The following is a 20,752-nucleotide window of genomic DNA, read 5'->3' as shown; positions in this document are numbered from 1 at the left end:
AATGAGGACACTCTTGGGTTTGTTACTGTCTGGAGCAGAGAAGAAATGGAGCATTATTCTTGGGAGGAAATGGCAGATATGCACTGTGTTTATGGGGCAACAAATGGAAAACTCTCACGCTGCCCAGCATTTGTACATTTGGCAGTTTCTGAATCATGGAGCGCCAGATACATACACATTCACTGCCATCCGTAGGAGAAACAAGTTCACTTGAGGTATGTTTTCCACTGTTATGTTCTCGTAATGACACTTATGCATTTAAAGCCTACTTCAAAACCTGGTGTATTCATTTTGTGTTACAGGTGTACAGGCCTGACAAACACGGTCGTCAACACACAGTGCATAGACCAGGGCTTGAAGAGGAGACATTAGCACTGCTGGAAAACAGACTCGCAAGAAGCTCATGGCGTGTTGGTGGGGAATGGGCATAAGCCATTCCACAGTTTTGGCATAAAGATGATTTGCACCTCAACTGCCTTCAGAAGGTTCACACCCTTAACCCAGACAATTTTCCATGTTGAATTGAATTCTGCGAGTGGTTTTGCAAGGGTGTGCCATTCAATTGGAATTTCTGAACTGTGTACTTTTTATAGATAAGCCATCGTTTACATGGGAGGGTATGTTCAACAGCTGCATTCAACACTTGTGGGCACAGGGAAAACCACATGCCACCTTTTTTTGTGCTCACCAAGATTGCTTTGCTGTCAAAATTTGAGCCAGCTTGGTAGGCAGTAATCTGGTCAGTCCATACATGTTCCCCTAGTGACTGAACACAAATAGTTACTTAATCTTTTTATGAGAAACTGCCAGAGTTATGGGAACATGGTCCACTCAGTGTGTGACAGCAAATATGGTACCAACACATTGGTGCACCTGTGCACTTCACACATACAGTGTGAATGCTTTTGGATGAAACCTTTGGTGAGAACTGGATAGGGTGTGGTGGGCTGGTGGCATCGCCTGCATGTTCCCCAGACTTGACACTCATTGATTTTTTCTTCTGGGGCCACCTGAAATCAATTGTGTAGCTGATGAACAGCTGACAGCATGAATTATGGCACTCTCTGATGCAATTTCCATTTTGCCAGGAGTGTTTGAAAGAGTGCAACATTCATTCCAGCATCATTGCATGGCATGCATTCAAGCAGAAGGGTGTAATTTTGAGCACTTTTTGCAACTTTTTTCAAGTAAAGGTTATAAAACTTCACCTTGACTTTTCATTTAGCTTGACACCACATATGCATTGAAAACATAGCTCTGCAGACCTGCTACCATGACAGCTTAAATGGCATATTGTGTGCCTACCCTCTTCATGGTGTCTGATGCTGTTCAATGACATCTACCACCATATGATAAGGGATGCAGACATGGGTTGCTATGTGAAATATGCACTCTATACATTGGGTTGGTGCATCCGTTTGTAGTTTTTCCCATAAGTTCAATAAGTGCAACAGACACACATAAGAGAGACTTTAGTCATCAGTAATATATTCTCCTTCACTGTTAACAACAGTCTGCCAGCACTGAGGTGATTTTTATATTCAACGGCTGTAGAAAGCACATGGTTTTGAGATGAAGGACTGCTTTAGCCATATGCAGAGTGTGTTTTCAACTGGAAAGGAAATTCCTTAAAGGTTGTGTGATAGAAAGTGGGAAAGGTGAAAATCCGAGGGTGCAGGATCAAGGTGGATTTAGAATGACTTCCCAACCCAGCTGCTGTATAGTATTTTTTGTCAGTGTAGCTGAATGTGGGCAAGTGTTATCGTGGGTAGTATCACTTCACGCAATGTTCCTGGTTCTTGTTCTTGAATTGCATATGCAAGACATCTCAGTTGTTGGCAGTAAATGTCAGGAGTGATAATTACACCTTGGGGAAGCAATATGTAGTACACCACACCATCAATGTTTCACCGTGTGCATGACATTATATTTTGTGGATACAAGCAGTGTTTTGTAGAGGAGATGCTGCTTTGTTTGAGCTCAACTATTCCTTTCTTTTCCTTATGTTACCATAAAGACACTGTTTCGTATGACCACTAATGATACAGGATAGGAATGATCATATTGTTCATGAGACACTTGATGATGAGCAAGCAGAGATGCACATATGGACATCCACAGATTTTTGCAATTTTTGGTTGAGAGCTCACAGTACCCATACACCCAATTTTTGACCTTCCTCATTGCCTATAAATGTCACATGATGGTGGAATGATCACAGTTTGTAACCTTTGTCAGTTCGCATGTACACTGATGTGGGTCATTGTGGATTAATGTGTTTAAATGATCTTCATCAAACACCAAAGGTCTTCCTGAACATGGAGAGTCACTAATGTCAAATGCAACCTTCTCAAAATGAAGAAATCTTTCCTTGGTGTGCTCTGTCCATTGGCATTATCCCCATACACAGCACAAATGTTTCTAGCTGCCTCCACTGCCATCACCCTTGTATTCTATTCAAACAGATGAATATGTTGGAAATTTCCCATTTTTCCCATTGGCACTCCATTTTCTAGCATCCACGACTCCACTCACTATCTCCGTATGACAAAATGACAATATGTAAAATCAAATAACAACAATGAACTACAAATAAAAAATGACAATCGATAAGTAAATCTTTATCAATTGGAATATCAACATGCAAAACATAAATGCTTCAAACTTACTTACCAACTTAATAAAATACACTATCTGATCTCTATGTAATGCAGAGTTGACCACCAGATATCACAAGATGTGAACCTGCCAGTATAAAACTAGGTGGGAAGTATTCTGCCATCAGTAGCAAAGCAGCAACAGCAGTATGGGTCAGTCCAAAGAGTTCAGTGACTATGAATGTGGACTGGTCACTGGGTGTCCCCTGAGTAACATATCCATCAGGGTCATTTCAACCCTTGTAAAGCTGCCCAAGTTCACCATTGGTAATTTGAGTTTGAAATGTAAATGCAAAAGATCAACAACAGCTAAACCTAGACCAGGCAGACCTCATGTACTGACAGAAAAGGACCATCGAGCTCTGTGGCCAGTGGACAACACCACATTCCTCCTTTCTCAAACTTCCGCACCCTCATCGTATAGTCCTGGGCAATGTGATGATAGTGAGGAGGCACGGAGGTGGGGAGGGGTGGTGAGGTCTGAATGCAGATGTAGATGGGGAGATAGGTACTGAAGAGATGGCTTGTCTGCACTCCACTATCCATGCTGCGACTGACCAGGAACACCAGCTGAAAAACCAGACACAGGATCTATGCCCACATCCTGAGATGCAGACACTGTGGTCAGGGTGACAGCAGGCAGAACTTGAGGGTAGTCATGGTGGCTGTCCATGGAGATCAGCTCTTGCTGCAGGACCAGCAGCGATGTCAATCTCCCCCAATACGGCACCGATCGTGACAAGCGGAGAGGTGAAGGTGACAGCCCATGCCAAGTTGGATCTGTGGACAAACATTCTGCTGCAGAATCACTGATTTAAAAGCACTACAGGTGGTTCCGGTGATGCCGATGAAGCTCAGGGAACCTTGAGTGGCATAAAATGAGTGACCCAAGACCTGTGTGATGACACCATGCTCCCAACACTGTATCTTTCCAAAAACTTTGCAGAAAACTTGCTTGCTGTTGAAACTTTATCTGAGCTGATGGAATGAACTGTTTTTATGGTGGCCACAGAAGATGCAATAGGGTATGGTGACAACAACTGTGTACTAATTCTGCTGGTGGCTTTCCGTCAAGTGGCAATGAGCAGCATAAGGAAATAAAAGTCTTTAAGGCTTGCTGCCTTGTGTGGGAGGAATGGAGTTTCTCTATGTGCCTTTTGACAGTTTGGATGAACTGTTCAGTTTCACTCTTGGACTGAGGATGACAAAGAGGAGTTGTAACATAGTGTATGCCACTGTTGGCACAAAACTGTTGAAAACTGGCTGACATGAACTGTGGTCCATTGCCTGAGACAAGGACCTCAGGGAGACCTTTGAGACAAAAAATAGAGGACAAATCTGTACTGTACTAACAGTAGTGGTAGATGTCATGGAGACTACAAATGGAAATTTACTGTATACTCTACCACCAACATTATCGTGTGTTCCAGAATGGACCCAAAAAGTTGTTGTGTAAACATTGCCATGGTCCCAATAGACACAGTCACTGTAAAAATCATTGCAGTGGAACAGACTGATACTCGACACTAGCTGTGGAACAGCATGTCATTTGCTGAATTTGGGCACCCATGTCCTGCCAAGTACAATGATGTCAGGTGAGTTGCTTTGTGTAAACTACACCCCCGTGACCATGGTGTAATGAAGGCAAAACTACACACTGGAGGGACTGAGGAATCACAACTTGTGCTTCATCATTGTCTGTACTTAGCAGCAGGACCCCTGACTGCGCAAATAGTGTGTTACAATGTCAAAAGTAGTGATGTACCACTGGATAAGGAATTTCTTTCAAACTGTGTGGCCACCTATGAACAGTATTGCAAAACAACCTAAAGAGCTTGGTCAGTAGTAGTTGCACAAGCAATATGTTGAAAGTCAAGAGAGAAATTTTGGGAAACTGCAAAATGTTGAGTGTCAATTTGATGACATGATTTCTCAGAAGAAAGAGAAACATTGTTGGTAGCAACTGGTAACCAATACAAGTCAGAGTTCTAATGTTGTGCAACAGGCCTGTACAACTCGTGTTGATAATTAGACAATAACAGAGCCCAACATTTCAATTTTTCCACTACCAATGGTGGGACAGGCTTGGGAGGACTGAACAAAAGCTGATGATCCATAACTAAATAGAACCTACAACCATACAAGTATTGGTGGAACTAGGTAACATCATGGATAAAGATGCACACCTCTTTTAAAGTTGTCTATAATTGCATTGTGCTTCGTTGAGAGATTTTGAGGCAAAAGTGATGGGCCTACACAACCCCTGCTCCCATCCCCTTAGCTCATGGATCATACCACTGTAATAGACCTAGATGCAAGACATGTCCCATACATTCTCCCACCACCGCCTTCTCTAGTCCAGTAACAAACATCACTTATCCCATCAAAGACAGGGCTACCTGCGAAACCAGTCATGTGATTTACAAGATAAGCTGCAACCACTTCGCTGCATTCTACATGGGCATGGCAACCAACAAGCTGTCTGTCCACATGAATGGCCACTGACAAACTGTGGCCAAGAAACAAGTGGACCACCCTGTTGCTGAGCTCACTGCCACAATGCTGAACATGACATCCTTCATTTCAATGACTGCTTCACAGCCTGTGCCATATGGATCCTTCCCACTAACACCAGGTTTTCTCAGTAGTGCAGGTGTGAACCTCCCTGCAATACATCCTACATTCCTGTAACCCTCCTGGCCTCCACCTCCGTTAGTCACTCCGCAACCATCCAGCCCCTTCCCTGTTCCCATTCCAGCACTACACAGTCCTCATTCCATCATTGCACCCAGTCTTTTTACTTCTCTCCTTTTCCGCTAACCCCCCCAAATCCCCACCTCTCCCCTGCCCTCCATCTAACCTGCAGCACTTCAATGTCTGCCACCCCTACCTTACTATCCCTCCTCTTCCCCGCCCCAGCCTCCTCCTTACCCCCACCCAGTTGCCAATCCTATCATGCACTGGTGCCACTGCTCGGGACCAAAAATCGGGTCCTTATATATTATCAAAATAGTAGGCACTGAAACTACACAGTGTTTGATGTTTAATTTACATAAATCACAATTAAAACTTAACTCATTAAATTAACCGAACACATTGAAAAATTGCGTCTTTTTAACTATTTCTTATACTACAAGGGTTAGGTCAAATTATTTGTTTAAATCATGGAATTAATAAATATAGTTACGCAAACAATACTTTTGATGAAACTGGGAATTACCTTGGAATTAATTAAGAGCTGGCTTTGCTAACATGTTTTTGAATAGAGCCAATTAAATACTTAAAGAATGCTAGTATTTTGTCTTCCAAATGTTTATAAGTAGTACAGAATTTATATATTTTTTAAGTCTACAATAGAATTTAAGTTAAGAAACAATTACTGATTTCACTCTATAATGAAAGTATTAACTAGGAATAGTCAAAATAAATTATAAAATCAATTACATACATAAAACTAAACACAAAATTAGAACTGGTTCTATATTCTTTAAAACTAAGGGCCAACCTTTCCTTTTATGGAAATGCAGATTATACTCACGTATGCAGAGTTAATCAGTTTAACAATTTAAAGGCACTTCTAAAGCTGCTATCGTGATAAAATTCATACACAACATAGATTAAAGTGTGTAGATCAAGAAAATAATATTTTTGAAAAATCACTTTTTTGGACCAAAATTCATTCATCCCCCCTTGAACTTTCCATGAATTAAACACCTTTAAAATCTACAGCCATGCTGCTCTGGCATGTTTTCTAAAGGTATCTACCCACGTTTCATGAACTTGTTGTCTTAGTCTTTTCTTATCTCTGTAATGAATTTCCTTGATCCATTAACTACACTCCTGGAAATGGAAAAAAGAACACATTGACACCGGTGTGTCAGATCCACCATACTTGCTCCGGACACTGCGAGAGGGCTGTACAAGCAATGATCACACGCACGGCACAGCGGACACACCAGGAACCGCGGTGTTGGCCGTCGAATGGCGCTAGCTGCGCAGCATTTGTGCACCGCCGCCGTCAGTGTCAGCCAGTTTGCCGTGGCATACGGAGCTCCATCGCAGTCTTTAACACTGGTAGCATGCCGCGACAGCGTGGACGTGAACCGTATGTGCAGTTGACGGACTTTGAGCGAGGGCGTATAGTGGGCATGCGGGAGGCCGGGTGGACGTACCGCCGAATTGCTCAACACGTGGGGCGTGAGGTCTCCACAGTACATCGATGTTGTCGCCAGTGGTCGGCGGAAGGTGCACGTGCCCGTCGACCTGGGACCGGACCGCAGCGACGCACGGATGCACGCCAAGACCGTAGGATCCTACGCAGTGCCGTAGGGGACCGCACCGCCACTTCCCAGCAAATTAGGGACACTGTTGCTCCTGGGGTATCGGCGAGGACCATTCGCAACCGTCTCCATGAAGCTGGGCTACGGTCCCGCACACCGTTAGGCCGTCTTCCGCTCACGCCCCAACATCGTGCAGCCCGCCTCCAGTGGTGTCGCGACAGGCGTGAATGGAGGGACAAATGGAGACGTGTCGTCTTCAGCGATGAGAGTCGCTTCTGCCTTGGTGCCAATGATGGTCGTATGTGTGTTTGGCGCCGTGCAGGTGAGCGCCACAATCAGGACTGCATACGACCGAGGCACACAGGGCCAACACCCGGCATCATGGTGTGGGGAGCGATCTCCTACACTGGCCGTACACCACTGGTGATCGTCGAGGGGACACTGAATAGTGCACGGTACATCCAAACCGTCATCGAACCCATCGTTCTACCATTCCTAGACCGGCAAGGGAACTTGCTGTTCCAACAGGACAATGCACGTCCGCATGTATCCCGTGCCACCCAACGTGCTCTAGAAGGTGTAAGTCAACTACCCTGGCCAGCAAGATCTCCGGATCTGTCCCCCATTGAGCATGTTTGGGACTGGATGAAGCGTCGTCTCACGCGGTCTGCACGTCCGGCACGAACGCTGGTCCAACTGAGGCGCCAGGTGGAAATGGCATGGCAAGCCGTTCCACAGGACTACATCCAGCATCTCTACGATCGTCTCCATGGGAGAATAGCAGCCTGCATTGCTGCGAAAGGTGGATATACACTGTACTAGTGCCGACATTGTGCATGCTCTGTTGCCTGTGTCTATGTGCCTGTGGTTCTGTCAGTGTGATCATGTGATGTATCTGACCCCAGGAATGTGTCAATAAAGTTTCCCCTTCCTGGGACAATGAATTCACGGTGTTCTTATTTCAATTTCCAGGAGTGTATTTAGTTGCCAGACTACATTATCCGGTTATTACATCTTCCACTTCAGTGTTCCCTTGTAACTTTTTTAGTCTTCCTAGCAATTGCCAACATATCTCTTCTTAATCTATTAAATGCTTCCACTTGTTGTTGAAGTTTATTTGCACAAGAGACAAAACAGTACACTATCATGATCAAAATTAATGAGGTCGACATATGATCCTTTCCTGTTTAAGAATCTGAAACCTTCCTGTAATGTTGCCAAGATTAGTTTTGTTCATATGGAGCAGCGTTGTTTAATCTTCTTTCAGTTCTGAATTTATCAATATCCTGATGAAGTCTATTGGAAGCTGTGTGATTGGCATACTCGTCAACATTCTGACAAAGGTTGAACCAGTATTGGAAGAAGGACAAGGTCGGCCCCAAATGCATACCTGAAAGATGGTGGAATATTCCATAAATAACTTTGGAGTTCCCTTTTGTATGTGTTCTCCGCCAGCTGTTATCATTTATATTGAAATATGTATCTCCTGGCAGCTTTCTTTTATTTCATACCTCTAATGGCTTTTCACACTTCATCTGGCATGAATTCCAGGATATCACTGTATTCATTATTAGCTATCTGGATTTCTGATTCATCTCTTGAAGTATACAAAAAATCAAAGAAATATGGGAATGCATTGTACAGTTTTTCTCTCTGTTGTTACTTACTGTGCCATTGTAAATGATGAAATGTGATTTGTACATCTTTGTTTTATTTTCTTTGCACTTTTATCATTTTGAGTTGTTTTTATTACCAAAAGTTTATTGTGCCGTTTTGTATTAGCTTTAAGATGATTCTGGGTAGTTTTATGTAATTGAGCATATTCTGTGGTGTTCCTACAATTGTTCACTTGAAATCTCTTCTTCTTTCAACAGTTATATTATTCCATTTGGAATTTTTTTATGTACGCAACATCTTTTGCTGTTTGCATAAGTGATTTTGCTAAATAACTGCCACTTTTATCTCTCTCTCTGAAATCATAATTTTCTAAGAGGCTGAAATTTGTAATATTCTTGTCCTTTGGCCATTCTCAAAGTGAAGATTTAATTCAAGCAGTGAATGGTAAATATTATTGTGCTTGCCTCTGGTTGATCATGTATATGTCAATTGTGGACTGAATTATGCAATATATGATGGAAGACAATGATTGGGCACACTGTCGAAATATCTTGAATAAATCTGATGACACTTTTCACAAACATGTGCCATAAATTCTTCCATTTCAATACAATAATCTTCCTGCAACAAGTACTTAATTCTTTGAGAACACTATTAATAACATCGACTTCAGACTGACAGCTCAGTATAGCGATTACTTACAGTCTCCATTTGTCTTCCAAGGTCTGTAAGTAATTGTTTTAGTATGGTATTTAATTCTGAGATGAGCCACATATCCAAGAGCAATACATGGAGTGTCAATAACGTGCCTATGTAGGTACTTCCTCTCACCATCCCATCTTGAAGACAAATGTCATCCCTCAACATGGCTGACCACACGAAAATAAACGATAAATTCACTCAATAGTTGTGTGCTCCTATATAATCATTTATTTTATTGTTTTATCATTGATGAGTTTCATTCATTGGAAAGGCAAACTTGGGCTTACACATCACTCTTCTGAAGTCATACATAACACTTCACATTCCGCTCACTCAGACAGATAATTTCACGACAAATTCAGTTACTATATTTTAGTTAGCTGTTAACTTCCATTAATAAATAATGGCTCTCTCAAGTGTAATCAATCCCTTATATAAAAATCTTTGCATACTTCCACCAATAGCTTTCTTTTAGGAATATTAGGATTCTTGCTTTTCTTTCCTAGCTATCTCAGTATTTTTCTTGATATAACAATACACCTGTAATAAGGTTTCAGTGGTCATTAAGTATAGAGCTTGGACATGTGAACATAATATATTCTTAACATACATTACATTCCAACTCAAAGCTTACTGCCAACTACTTCTTTTTCTTTCCTTATACTTGCAGTTAATGTCATTTCATCTCCAAAATCTTTTCCTCCTGCAACACAGTTTTAATAACATTCTTTTCAAAAACTAATTAATAGGAGATTGTGCAGGTCACCCAACAGTCTGGGAATATTTTAAAATTTGTATACAAAATTGTATTCTGAATTTTTTACATGCGTTTCATCTAAGCTGCCAGCACCTTTTCCCACAGTGCTTATGTGCAGGGCTGCCCATAGATTTCATCGGCCCATAGACAAACTTTTGTGAGGGCCACCAAGGCTTTTCACCCATAGGAGTTAATTATCACAAATAATGATTCTTCAGCATATTATTTTATACATGAGCAGTAAAGAAATGTTGCCTGAACAGTGGATTGTCAGTAATTAATTTATTAATTGAATGTATCATATTTTAATAGACAGAAATATTAGGACACACAATAATGATAATAATAATAATAATAATAATAATAGCCACTACAAGAAACGAACATAACATGTAGCAAGAAACCTTTGCAGCATACTTTGTTATTTTGATTTAAAAAATCTTGTTGAAACGATCAATGCTAGTTGAACAACTATGGACAACTGTAAATGGAACTGTGAATCTTCTGTTCTTGCAGCTGATGAAGTATGTCACTGAAGCTCATTGTAGAAGCAAGATTATGCTGTATTGATAATAGTGCTAGATGATGTAAGTTTTTCTTGGCCTAAAGTTGTTCTTAAATGATTTTTGATTAATGATAATTTACTAAATCCTCTTCATCTGTCTCTGGTAGGGCAGTGAAAATTCTGAGTGCAATTCTAAGTTCAGAAAACACAGATTGTAACCTCAGCTTATAAATTTTATGTAGAAAAAGAAATGGAAGCACTTTGTTTTCTGTTGCATTTGTTCAAATCAGGAAAAGTAGATATACTCACTGGCTTAAACATTTGTATTTTTTGATAAGATTATTAGTCAGATTATAAGGATAAGTTCGAATTAATTTCCTAATCATATCAGAATAATCCTAAGTTGTATTTGTTCTCAGTATGGCTTCAAAAGTAGCATTTCTCATTCCTTCATACCAAGAATCCATCTGTGGAACAATCTTGTCTACAATTGCATCAGAAACCTCTCTCTGAAATTTTTGTTCTTCAGTTTCATCTGAAAGTGTCTCAAAAATGGTTCAAATGGCTCTGAGCACTATGGGACTCAACTGCTGAGGTCATTAGTCCCCTAGAACTTAGAACTAGTTAAACCTAACTAACCTAAGGACATCACAAACATCCATGCCCGAGGCAGGATTCGAACCTGCGACCGTAGCGGTCTCGCGGTTCCAGACTGCAGCGCCTTTAACCGCACGGCCACTTCGGCCGGCTTGAAAGTGTCTCATGTGCTCCTCTACTAGCCCAGTCAGATTCATCAGAGAAAATCTTCCTTTTCCTTCCTCTCTTTTTTGAAAAAAAAAAAAGCCTCAATTCCAGTTTCAGTAAACATTTTTTAGCTCTGCTTAAGAATTCAGCCCAGAGAGCTCTTACTGCCTTATCTGTGGCAACTGTAATAGCTTTAATATTTTTCAATTCAGTATCAAGGGAAATACCTTTGGTTTGTAGAATCAAATTTCCCACATTATATGGTCTAAAATATCCCTCCAAACATTGAAGAGAATCAGTCTTTCTAGCCTGGAGAAATAACTGATCGGCCTGTTTAGTTCTGGTATCCCAACATGAGACAAACTGCATTGAACTTGTGTATTTTAAAGCTTCAATTACTTCTGGTATTTTTTCTGCTATAGGCTTCCCTGCTTCCATCCTTGTGCCCCATTCTGTTTCAGACAGAATGAAGAGATCAATCATTATGTGTTCTAATAACCTTTCCCATCTCTGTGGGCTTGCTCTGAAGAAATTGTGCAGCTGGTTCAAACAGCTAAAGAATCTACCTACTACTTCATTACTTCTTTTAACCCTTTAGTGCTGAATGTCGAAAACTCACATCATACCAGTGCTGTGCTAATAACTGGAAGTTAACTGTTTTTGAACACCAGTGCCAGTTGATGCTGATTCTTCATGAAGCTACTAATGCCTCTGAGAAGTGCTGCATCCTCAAGTGTGTTTCGGGTATCCCTAGGGCACCACGATTTTTTATTTTTATCTTTCATCTAGAAATTTATTCCACCATTAAGGTGCTAAGGAGAAAATTTTGCCAGTGAATAAATGTCTCTAATTTTTGGTGCACATCCTTTAATTTGTCCAGCCATATTCGATCTATTATCAGAACACTGACCACAGCAGTGCTGTAAAACAATTTTATGCTGTTAAATACATCTATGATAGCATTATTAACTGTATTATGTCTTTTTCTACAAATTAAAAAAAATTTGGAAACCTTTCATGAATTTCCCATTTATTTTTGTCTTTGTTACAAAATAATAATAATAATAATAATAATAATAATAATAATTTAAAATCAGAGTAGTCTGTTCAGTCTTGGACACATCTGAAGTAGCATCACAAATAAATTAAGACAAAAGAGAGCTTCCTGCTTTTCTTCTAAGATTTTCTTTAACTTATTATCCTCACACAAAGTTAAAAGCTCATTCTGTGTTTTTCAAGATGAGTACTGTGCTATCTTTAGCTCTTTCTGCACTCTCCAAGACAAGTACTGTGCTATCTTTTCATGTTTATCTTGACAGCTCTTAACACAATCTGTATATTGTCTTAAAAGTGGGTCGTTTTTAGCCAACAAATCAATTTACCCCAAGAAGTTGTAATTTCTGGCTCTCCTAACTGACTGCTACTTCCCCTAAAACAGTACTTCCCCAAAAACACAAATTCTGTAAGGATAAAAAGATAGGAACATCTAAAATACTTTTTAATAGCTCATGTAAAAAGTCTGTTTCTTTCAGCAATAGTTTCTGGAATGTGTAATTCACACTGGTACCTATTAGGCTTTGTTCATGATGTCTCCATGCCAAACAATTATTTTTATGCAACAAGCTATTCTTATGATCAGTAAGAATATAATATAGCTCTCTCCAAGTTGTTTTTGTGCAATCTAATCTTTTATCTAGTTTATGTAAAATAGATGTAATCGGGTTTTTGGGATAACTTTTAAATAATAAGCATGGTTGACAGGAGATTTTAACCTGGTTGTTTGCTCCACACTGACCACTCTCTTTGTACTTCAATTTATTGTTAAAGCATTGGGAATACAAGTGGTGCTTCATAAATTTTCTGTGTTGTCTACAAACTGTTGAACTGTTTGTAGATCAATATCTGAAATTCCCTTTCTAACAATTCTGTCTCTATTGCTATTATTAAAAGAAATGGCCACTGCTTAGGATAACTTAGATTTCAATCACAGTCTCTACATCTATCAGATTCAGACTTTTGTTTGCTTACATCTCCTCTTTCAGGCAGCAAAATACCTACACCAGATGTAGTTAGCTTAGGTTTTTGGACAAATTTCTGCTTCTGCCAATGTTGAAGGGTTAACTTACATTTTACACTGGATTATTTTTTGGCAAAAAGTAGCTACCATTCAGTTTTCTTATTTTCTCTTGCTCTTTCACAAAGTTTTTATCATGTTTACGTTTTTCTGATTGCTTCTGTGCACCAAATTTATTTGCATAACCGGACATTGTCCTGAAAATAAATAATTAAAATACCTATTAAAATATATTTACATGAATAACAAAAACTTCAAATAACAGTGAAAGTAGTAGAACTAAATTATTTTAAAAATATTGTAACCTTTCCCAGGATAAAAACAATATAAAGAGAATTGCCCGATGGATCCACAGGTACCTGTAGTATCTGTACAAGAAAAAAGCCTAATTATCACAAAAACAGCTACTTCACAGTTTCATCACTCTTCATGTGAGTTGAATAAGTGAAAATAAGCACAGCACTTAAATTTGAAGTGTACCACATGTAAAACACCAGCATGCTAACAATAGAACCCAGCATGTTATCATCGACAATGTGCCAAACACTGGATGTAGCATTTTACAATTTAATTTGGCAATAGTGGTGTTCCGTCATCACCACAATCTATTGTTAATATGTTTTGTAAAATTGATTTTGATAGTTAGAAGGCTTGTCAAACTCTTCTTGAGTCATTTCAGAATGGGGTTTGAAGGGGTAAGCAGTATGGTGGCTGTGGGGCGAGGAATGTTGTGCGGAGAACATCTCTGACAGTGCTGACAACATTTGCAGCTTGTGCTACATTCTGATATTTTGCTGTACAGGAAATGACATATGGAAGTAACAAGGTTATGTGAAACCACATTAAAACAATGTACATGTTCACATGTGGTACTGATACATAACAATGAAAGTGATATGACATTAAATTAAGGCAACAATTCAAAGTGAAGCTATAAGCAGAGCATTGCATAATAGGTTCTATATCACCTCTCAGGGTCAGCTTAATTGACTAGCAGCAATGACAAGCATCATGAAAACACAATCATCATGGAAACTTAGGACCTCTGTCAATGAGTGTAAAGCAGTATTAGGGACATTGCTCCAAGAAAAGTTGGACGAGTTATAAAATCTTTTTATGTTGATTTAGTTTCTGTTATTTTAAATTTATAAACTAAGAAGAGCATTACTGGCAACACTGAACTAAAGTGCTTGTGTGATAACCCACCACAGACAGTTTGTAGGTAAAGAAAGATCACCATTAAATAATAAACAAAACATTTTTTCCTCAGGCCCCCAAAAAACCTGCCCCCCCCCATAGGATGGAGTTGCCCCCTTATGGGTTACCCTGCTACATGCGTAGCTGGACCATGGCATTAGCATCATACCACTGTTTCCAGTAGTTTGCTGACAAAACCAGCAACACACATCTGTAGGCAGTCAATAGAAGACATGACAAATGAATCACATTGTGGTTGCTAGTCACTCTTTTGCACTTCAGCCTTCCAACAGAGCACACAGCTTTATGCCAGCTGCCTCTGCCTATGAGTGGCCACTAGCTCTCTAAACATGAACCACCTTCTCACCCTCTTCCAATTCACAGATTTCACTGTGACTCACACTGGCTGACACGCTCACAGTTCAGTCCAGGCAAGCCTCTTCTCTATTCCAAGTACTTAGAATATATCCAAAGTTTAGTTTACTCAATTCTTTGGTTTCCATATTCCCTTCCTGCATCCATCCTTACCAAGCTACCATTTCTGTACCTGTACACATTGGTGTTAAGAGTGGAATATCCCACTGTTCAGTCTGAAAGAAGGCCACAGAATGTTAGTTCATGTTTAATACTGTATAGTTGATGAGAAGTTTGAGAGTAATGTCATCGCTGTTACCATGCCACAGGCGTTGCATTGTGCCAACATTGCTGCATGCAGCATGCCACACTTGCACATTCTGTTGCACAGAGAGTGCAAGTTCCAGCCCACAGTACTGTTGCTGCTGATCAGCCAGTCCTGCCTGAGAGTGGAGCAGTGAGTCCGAGTGATTGTCACACTGTGAGTTCTACCCTGTCATGGGGTGAAGCAGTGCACTGTTCATGTGCATGTGAGCTATTGCCTGACATAATGGGACTAGTGCATGAGCACGCTGTATACGGTCATCGGGGATGCCACCCTCAGTAGTGAACTGTTGCTGCTGTAGCCTGGCCCACTGGAAAAGCTGTCTGCCTACTAGTTGCCATGGCTTGTTGGCCATGCCATGATGCCTGCTTGCTTTCCACCCAGTACTTAATAAAGTGCACAGCTGCCAGCCTCTCATTTCACTGTGTCTGACCTACTACCCTTATACTGCCAGCCTTGTTGGAGTTGTACTATCTTGCTGCAACTTGTGGCCGTGCAGATCACTTGCAGCTGCCCTTCCTGAGCTCAATGTCAGAGACCACATGACCACACTGCATCTCACTGCTGTTGCAGCTAGCTGTTGCCACCGGGCACCGGGGCGACATGAGTACCATGTGCCAGCGGCCCAAGCTGCCCACATGTACCGTTGCTTCTGTCACCCTAGGCGTGTCATGAACTTTTTGACTGCGGAGGGCAGTGGTGACTAGGCAGATGTCGACAGCACAGGGCAACCTACTTCTGTATCAGATTTAAAATTCTGAACTGTGAAACACTCACTTGACATGTTCTTTCGATCAACCAATTTACTGCTAGGTTTTCTTGTTGTGTATTGTCAGCTAGTGCCTATTACTTAGGACAATAGGCAGCACAATGTGCCAAATTATCTTTGAATGTACAATTAGTCAAGGAAATCTTATGTCATTGCTCGTAAGTGTAATGTTCAGAGGTGGTTCAAGTGTGGATTGGAATATAAATGCAGTAAGGTTAAGAATGGTGGTAAGTTCATATAGTTAACCTTTATAGTAGATTGGGTGTATTTGCTTCACAAAGAGAACATAACTTTCTTTTTTAAGGTTCATGGTTACACTGAGTATTCAGTGACAATGGAAAAAGGTTCATTACTGACCCTTTCAGAACTGTATTTTTGTAAGTAGAACATTTATTTTTTCTTCTGCATTATTTATATATTTATTTATTTTCTTTCCACTAGCCACATTGCTCACTAATAATCTGGTTAAATATCATTATAGTTATGAATAAGAAGAGTGCAACTCCTTGCTTAGTTTTACAATCTCTTATTAGATAATTGAATTATCAGTAGCTTTGTGCTTTCGTTTGTTCTCTTTTAATATCACCACTGGATAAGGTTTTAAATTATCCTCCAGGACCTTGTAGCTTACAAGTTGTGGATTAATGAGCACAAAGTGTCTGATCTGCTCATGGCATTTTTTTCATGTTTAGTTTTCATGCCATGATCCATTCTACATCCTTTCATGTTTTCCATCGATATCAACTGCCATTTCGTGGCTTCAACGAGAGTAGGTTTTTGCCTTGTAGGTGTAAGTCAATTAAGGATATGTGCACCCCTCCTTTCTCAAAAACCATGTCTTCTGTGAGATTGGAACCACCAGTGTGCTCGAGGGAGTGAGTGTTTATTTCAAGGCCATGACAGATACAATACCCCCCCCCAGGGGATCCACAACTCTTTTGTGGATACGTGCGTAGCGAGCACGGGACCCCGAGCTGATGTGGCCTTCCTTCCTTTCCGGGCTGCATACCTTCCCTTTCCGCATCCTTCCCCATCCCCCATCTTCGCCCCCCCCCCTCCCCCTTCACCTCTGGCTCTTTCTTTCCCTTTCTCTGGGGTTATGGTTTGTGCCTACGTCCGGAGACGGACGCTTGTACATATACTACATTCTTCGCCTTCCTTCCTTGCTTGTAAGTCTTCATCCTTCCTTTGTCCTTCTCTTTTCCTTACCTCTTCTCTCTACCTTCTCCGCTGCGGCGTTTGAGACCTCTCTTCTTTCCTTTCCCTTTCTCTTTCTTCCTCCCTGTGCGTGTCTGAAGGCCAACCCACGCACTTCCATGCGTAGCCGGTGACGGGGTAACGCGTAATTCCCCGCCCCGGGTAGACAGGTAGGACACGTACGTACCCCCTGGTAACGGCCAGGCCCAGGGAGGGGTGATTACCCGAGCTGATACCTTCCGAAAGTGCCGATTGGTCCCTCCGTCCGTTTGTCGGGAGGTGTGACCTGAGGTGTGAACAATCACCTAAGGTGGGAGTGCCCTCAGAGAGGGCCCCCACAAGGGAGGAGCGCGCCATCGGAGACGCCGGTAATCATGGGGGATTCTTCCGCAATGGTTTCCTCACCTTCCACTATGTCTGCTCACAAACGTAAGTTCACTGAGTCTCAACCACAGTCAGTTCTTCCATCGTTGCCACAGTTCCTTGTTGTTTCTCGGTCTGACGAAGGTCACGACTTCTCCACGGTCAACCCTTTCATTATTCAGAAAGGTGTCGACGCAATTGCAGGTCCTGTAAAGTCTTGTTCCAGATTACGGAATGGCACCCTGTTGTTAGAAACAGTCAGTGCCCTCCAGGCACAAAAATTGCTGCGTACGTCACTACTACACACCTTCCCTGTCCGGGTGGAACCGCACCGTACCTTAAATTCCTCGCGTGGAGTCGTTTATACACGCTCCCTCGATGGACTGTCTGATGAAGAAATTCAGCACTACCTGTCTGACCAGGGCGTAACGGCTGTTCATAGGGTTATGAAAAGGGTTGACACGAACATCATTCCAACCCGCACTGTCTTCTTGACATTTGACAAAGTTCAGCTACCATCGAAAATCAAAGCCGGCTATGAGATAATTTCCGTTCGCCCTTACGTCCCGAACCCTACGCGTTGCTATCGGTGCCAGCGGTTCAATCACACCAGCCAATCCTGTTCCAATCCGGCCAAATGTGTTACGTGTGGCAGGGATGCCCATGAGGTTGCTTGTCCACCTCCATCCCCTCGCTGCATCAACTGTATGGGTGACCACGCAGCTTCCTCTCGAGATTGTCCCGTTTTTAAGGACGAAAAGCTCATCCAGGAAATTAGAGTAAAGGAAAAGATGTCGACCTTTGCTGCTCGAAAATTATTCGCCAGTCGACAGCCCACCGTGCCTCAGAAAGGAAAATACAGCGCTGTCCTTGCTTCTCATCGGCCAACAAAGGAGGCGGCCACGCAGACTTGCGACCTCACCTTTAGTGCCACGGTCGTCAGATCGGCCAGCGCAAAGATCGCCCGTTCAACCTCACCACTTTCGCCTGCCCACTCTCTGGCTCACCCTTCGTCGAGTTCTGCTAAATCTCGAGCCCAAAAGTCAGACACCAAGACTTCGAAAAAAGAGCATACTCGTGAAGAGTTTTTACGTACGGCAACTTCCCAACCATCGGTTCCTCCTTCCTCTAAACATCATACTTTCAAGAAGGCTACAAAGAAACCCAGTTCCTCTCCTTCTCCGCCAAGGCGTGTCCCATCTACAGTACCACCTGGCGGAAGTCGCCCTCGGCCGTCTTCTGTGTCGCCGAGGCGCACTGCTGGCGGCCGATCAACCGGCCGATCGCTGGTGGCAGGAGCTGCTCCTGACCAACCTATGGATCAGGATCTTCTGCCTTCGGCTGAATGCCATTCCATGCTGTCGGTCGCAAGCTCAGAGCAGTCGTTGAGTTGACAGCGACCTTGGTCACATTCCTCCATTTTCTGTTCACCCTATGCCCATTATCCACTGGAATATCTGCGGTATTCGAGCCAATCGGGATGAATTGTCGATCCTCTTACAATCCTACTCGCCGGTCATCTTCTGTCTTCAGGAAACAAAGCTGCGTCCCCATGACCGCTTTGTTCTCCCTCATTTTCAGTCCGTCCGATATGATCTCCCCTCTGTTGAAGGCACTCCAGCACATGGAGGACTCATGATTCTTCTCCATGAAACTGTCCATTATCACCCAATCCATTTAAACACTTCCTTCCAAGCTGTCGCCGTCCGTCTTTCCCTTTCCGGATACACGTTCTCTCTTTGTACTGTATACATTCCATCGTCCACACCAATGGCACGAGCAGATCTCCTTCATCTTCTTGGTCAGCTTCCACCCCCATATTTGCTGGTTGGGGACTTCAATGCCCACCACCCGCTTTGGGGATCTCCACATCCTTGTCCACGTGGCTCACTATTGCTAGACGTCTTCCACCAAGCAGATCTAGTTTGCCTCAACACTGGGGTCCCTACGTTTTTGTCTGCCTCCACGGCAAATTTATCTCATTTGGACCTTGCGGTCGGTACTGTTCCGCTAGCTCGGCGCTTCGAATGGTTCGCCCTTGATGATACACACTCGAGTGACCACTTTCCATGTGTCCTTAGACTGCAGCCTCAACGGCCATATATGCGCCCGCGACGCTGGAAGTTTGCTCAAGCCAATTGGACACTTTTTTCGTCTCTAGCGACATTCGATGACCGTCACTTTCCCAGCGTCGACGATGAGGTCACACATATTACCGACGTTATTCTTACAGCTGCGGAACATTCAATACCACGCACCTCTGAATTGCCCCGGCGCCCCCCAGTTCCTTGGTGGAACGAGGCATGCCGTGATGCACTACGTGAGCGGCGACGTGCTCTCCGCGTTTTCCGCCACCATCCTACTTTGGCCAACTGTATCCGCTATAAGCAGCTACGAGCGCGATGCCGTCGTGTCATCCGCGATAGCAAGAAGGCAAGCTGGAAATTCTTTATTAGCTCATTTAACACCTTCACTCCCTCCTCGGAAGTTTGGAGTCGGCTTCGACGGTTCTCAGGCGCGCCTAGTTTCTCCCCGGTCTCTGGGCTCACTGTCGCGCATGACACATTAGTGGACCCCGTCGCAATTTCTAACTCGTTGGGTCAGCACTTTGCCGAGATTTCAAGCTCTTCAAATTACCCGCCAGCGTTTCTCCCGAAGAAACGTGCAGCGGAAGTGCGACCTCTTGCTTTCTCCTCTCAAAATCGCGAAAGCTACAATACTGTTTTCTCCTTGCGGGAACTCCAACATGCACTCTCTTCTTCTCGCTCCTCCGCCCCAGGACCAGATGGTATCCACGTCCAAATGTTGCTGCATTTATCAACCCATAGTCTGCGTTACCTCCTTCGCCTTTATAATCGAATTTGGACCGACAGTACTTTTCCCAGACGATGGCGGGAAGCTATCGTCGTTCCTGTTCCGAAACCTGGAAAGGACAAACATCTCCCCTCTAGCTATCGCCCCATTTCTCTCACGAGTAGTGTCTGTAAGGTTTTGGAGCGTATGGTGAATTACCGTTTAGCGTGGTGGCTGGAATCCCGCAGTCTTTTAACACCTGCCCAATGCGGATTCCGAAAGCATCGTTCTGCGGTTGACCATCTTGTTGCTCTCTCCACTTATATCATGAACAATTTTCTCCGGAAACGCCAAACGGTAGCAATATTTTTTGATCTGGAGAGAGCATACGATACCTGTTGGAGGACAGGCATCCTCC

The 20,752-nt window shown here is 42.6% G+C and overlaps 1 protein-coding gene across 4 annotated transcripts in view; it reads left to right on the top strand.

Moving 5' to 3' along the window:
- LOC126195664 (citramalyl-CoA lyase, mitochondrial-like) overlaps positions 1–20,752 on the top strand; it is a 238,862-nt gene that overhangs the window by 195,189 nt on the left and 22,921 nt on the right. The gene's annotated exons all lie outside the window — the stretch shown is intronic.

The sequence above is a fragment of the Schistocerca nitens genome, chromosome 1 (genome assembly GCF_023898315.1).
Source record: "Schistocerca nitens isolate TAMUIC-IGC-003100 chromosome 1, iqSchNite1.1, whole genome shotgun sequence".
Taxonomy (NCBI): domain Eukaryota; kingdom Metazoa; phylum Arthropoda; class Insecta; order Orthoptera; family Acrididae; genus Schistocerca; species Schistocerca nitens.
This window is presented reverse-complemented; position numbering and strand designations above follow the sequence as displayed.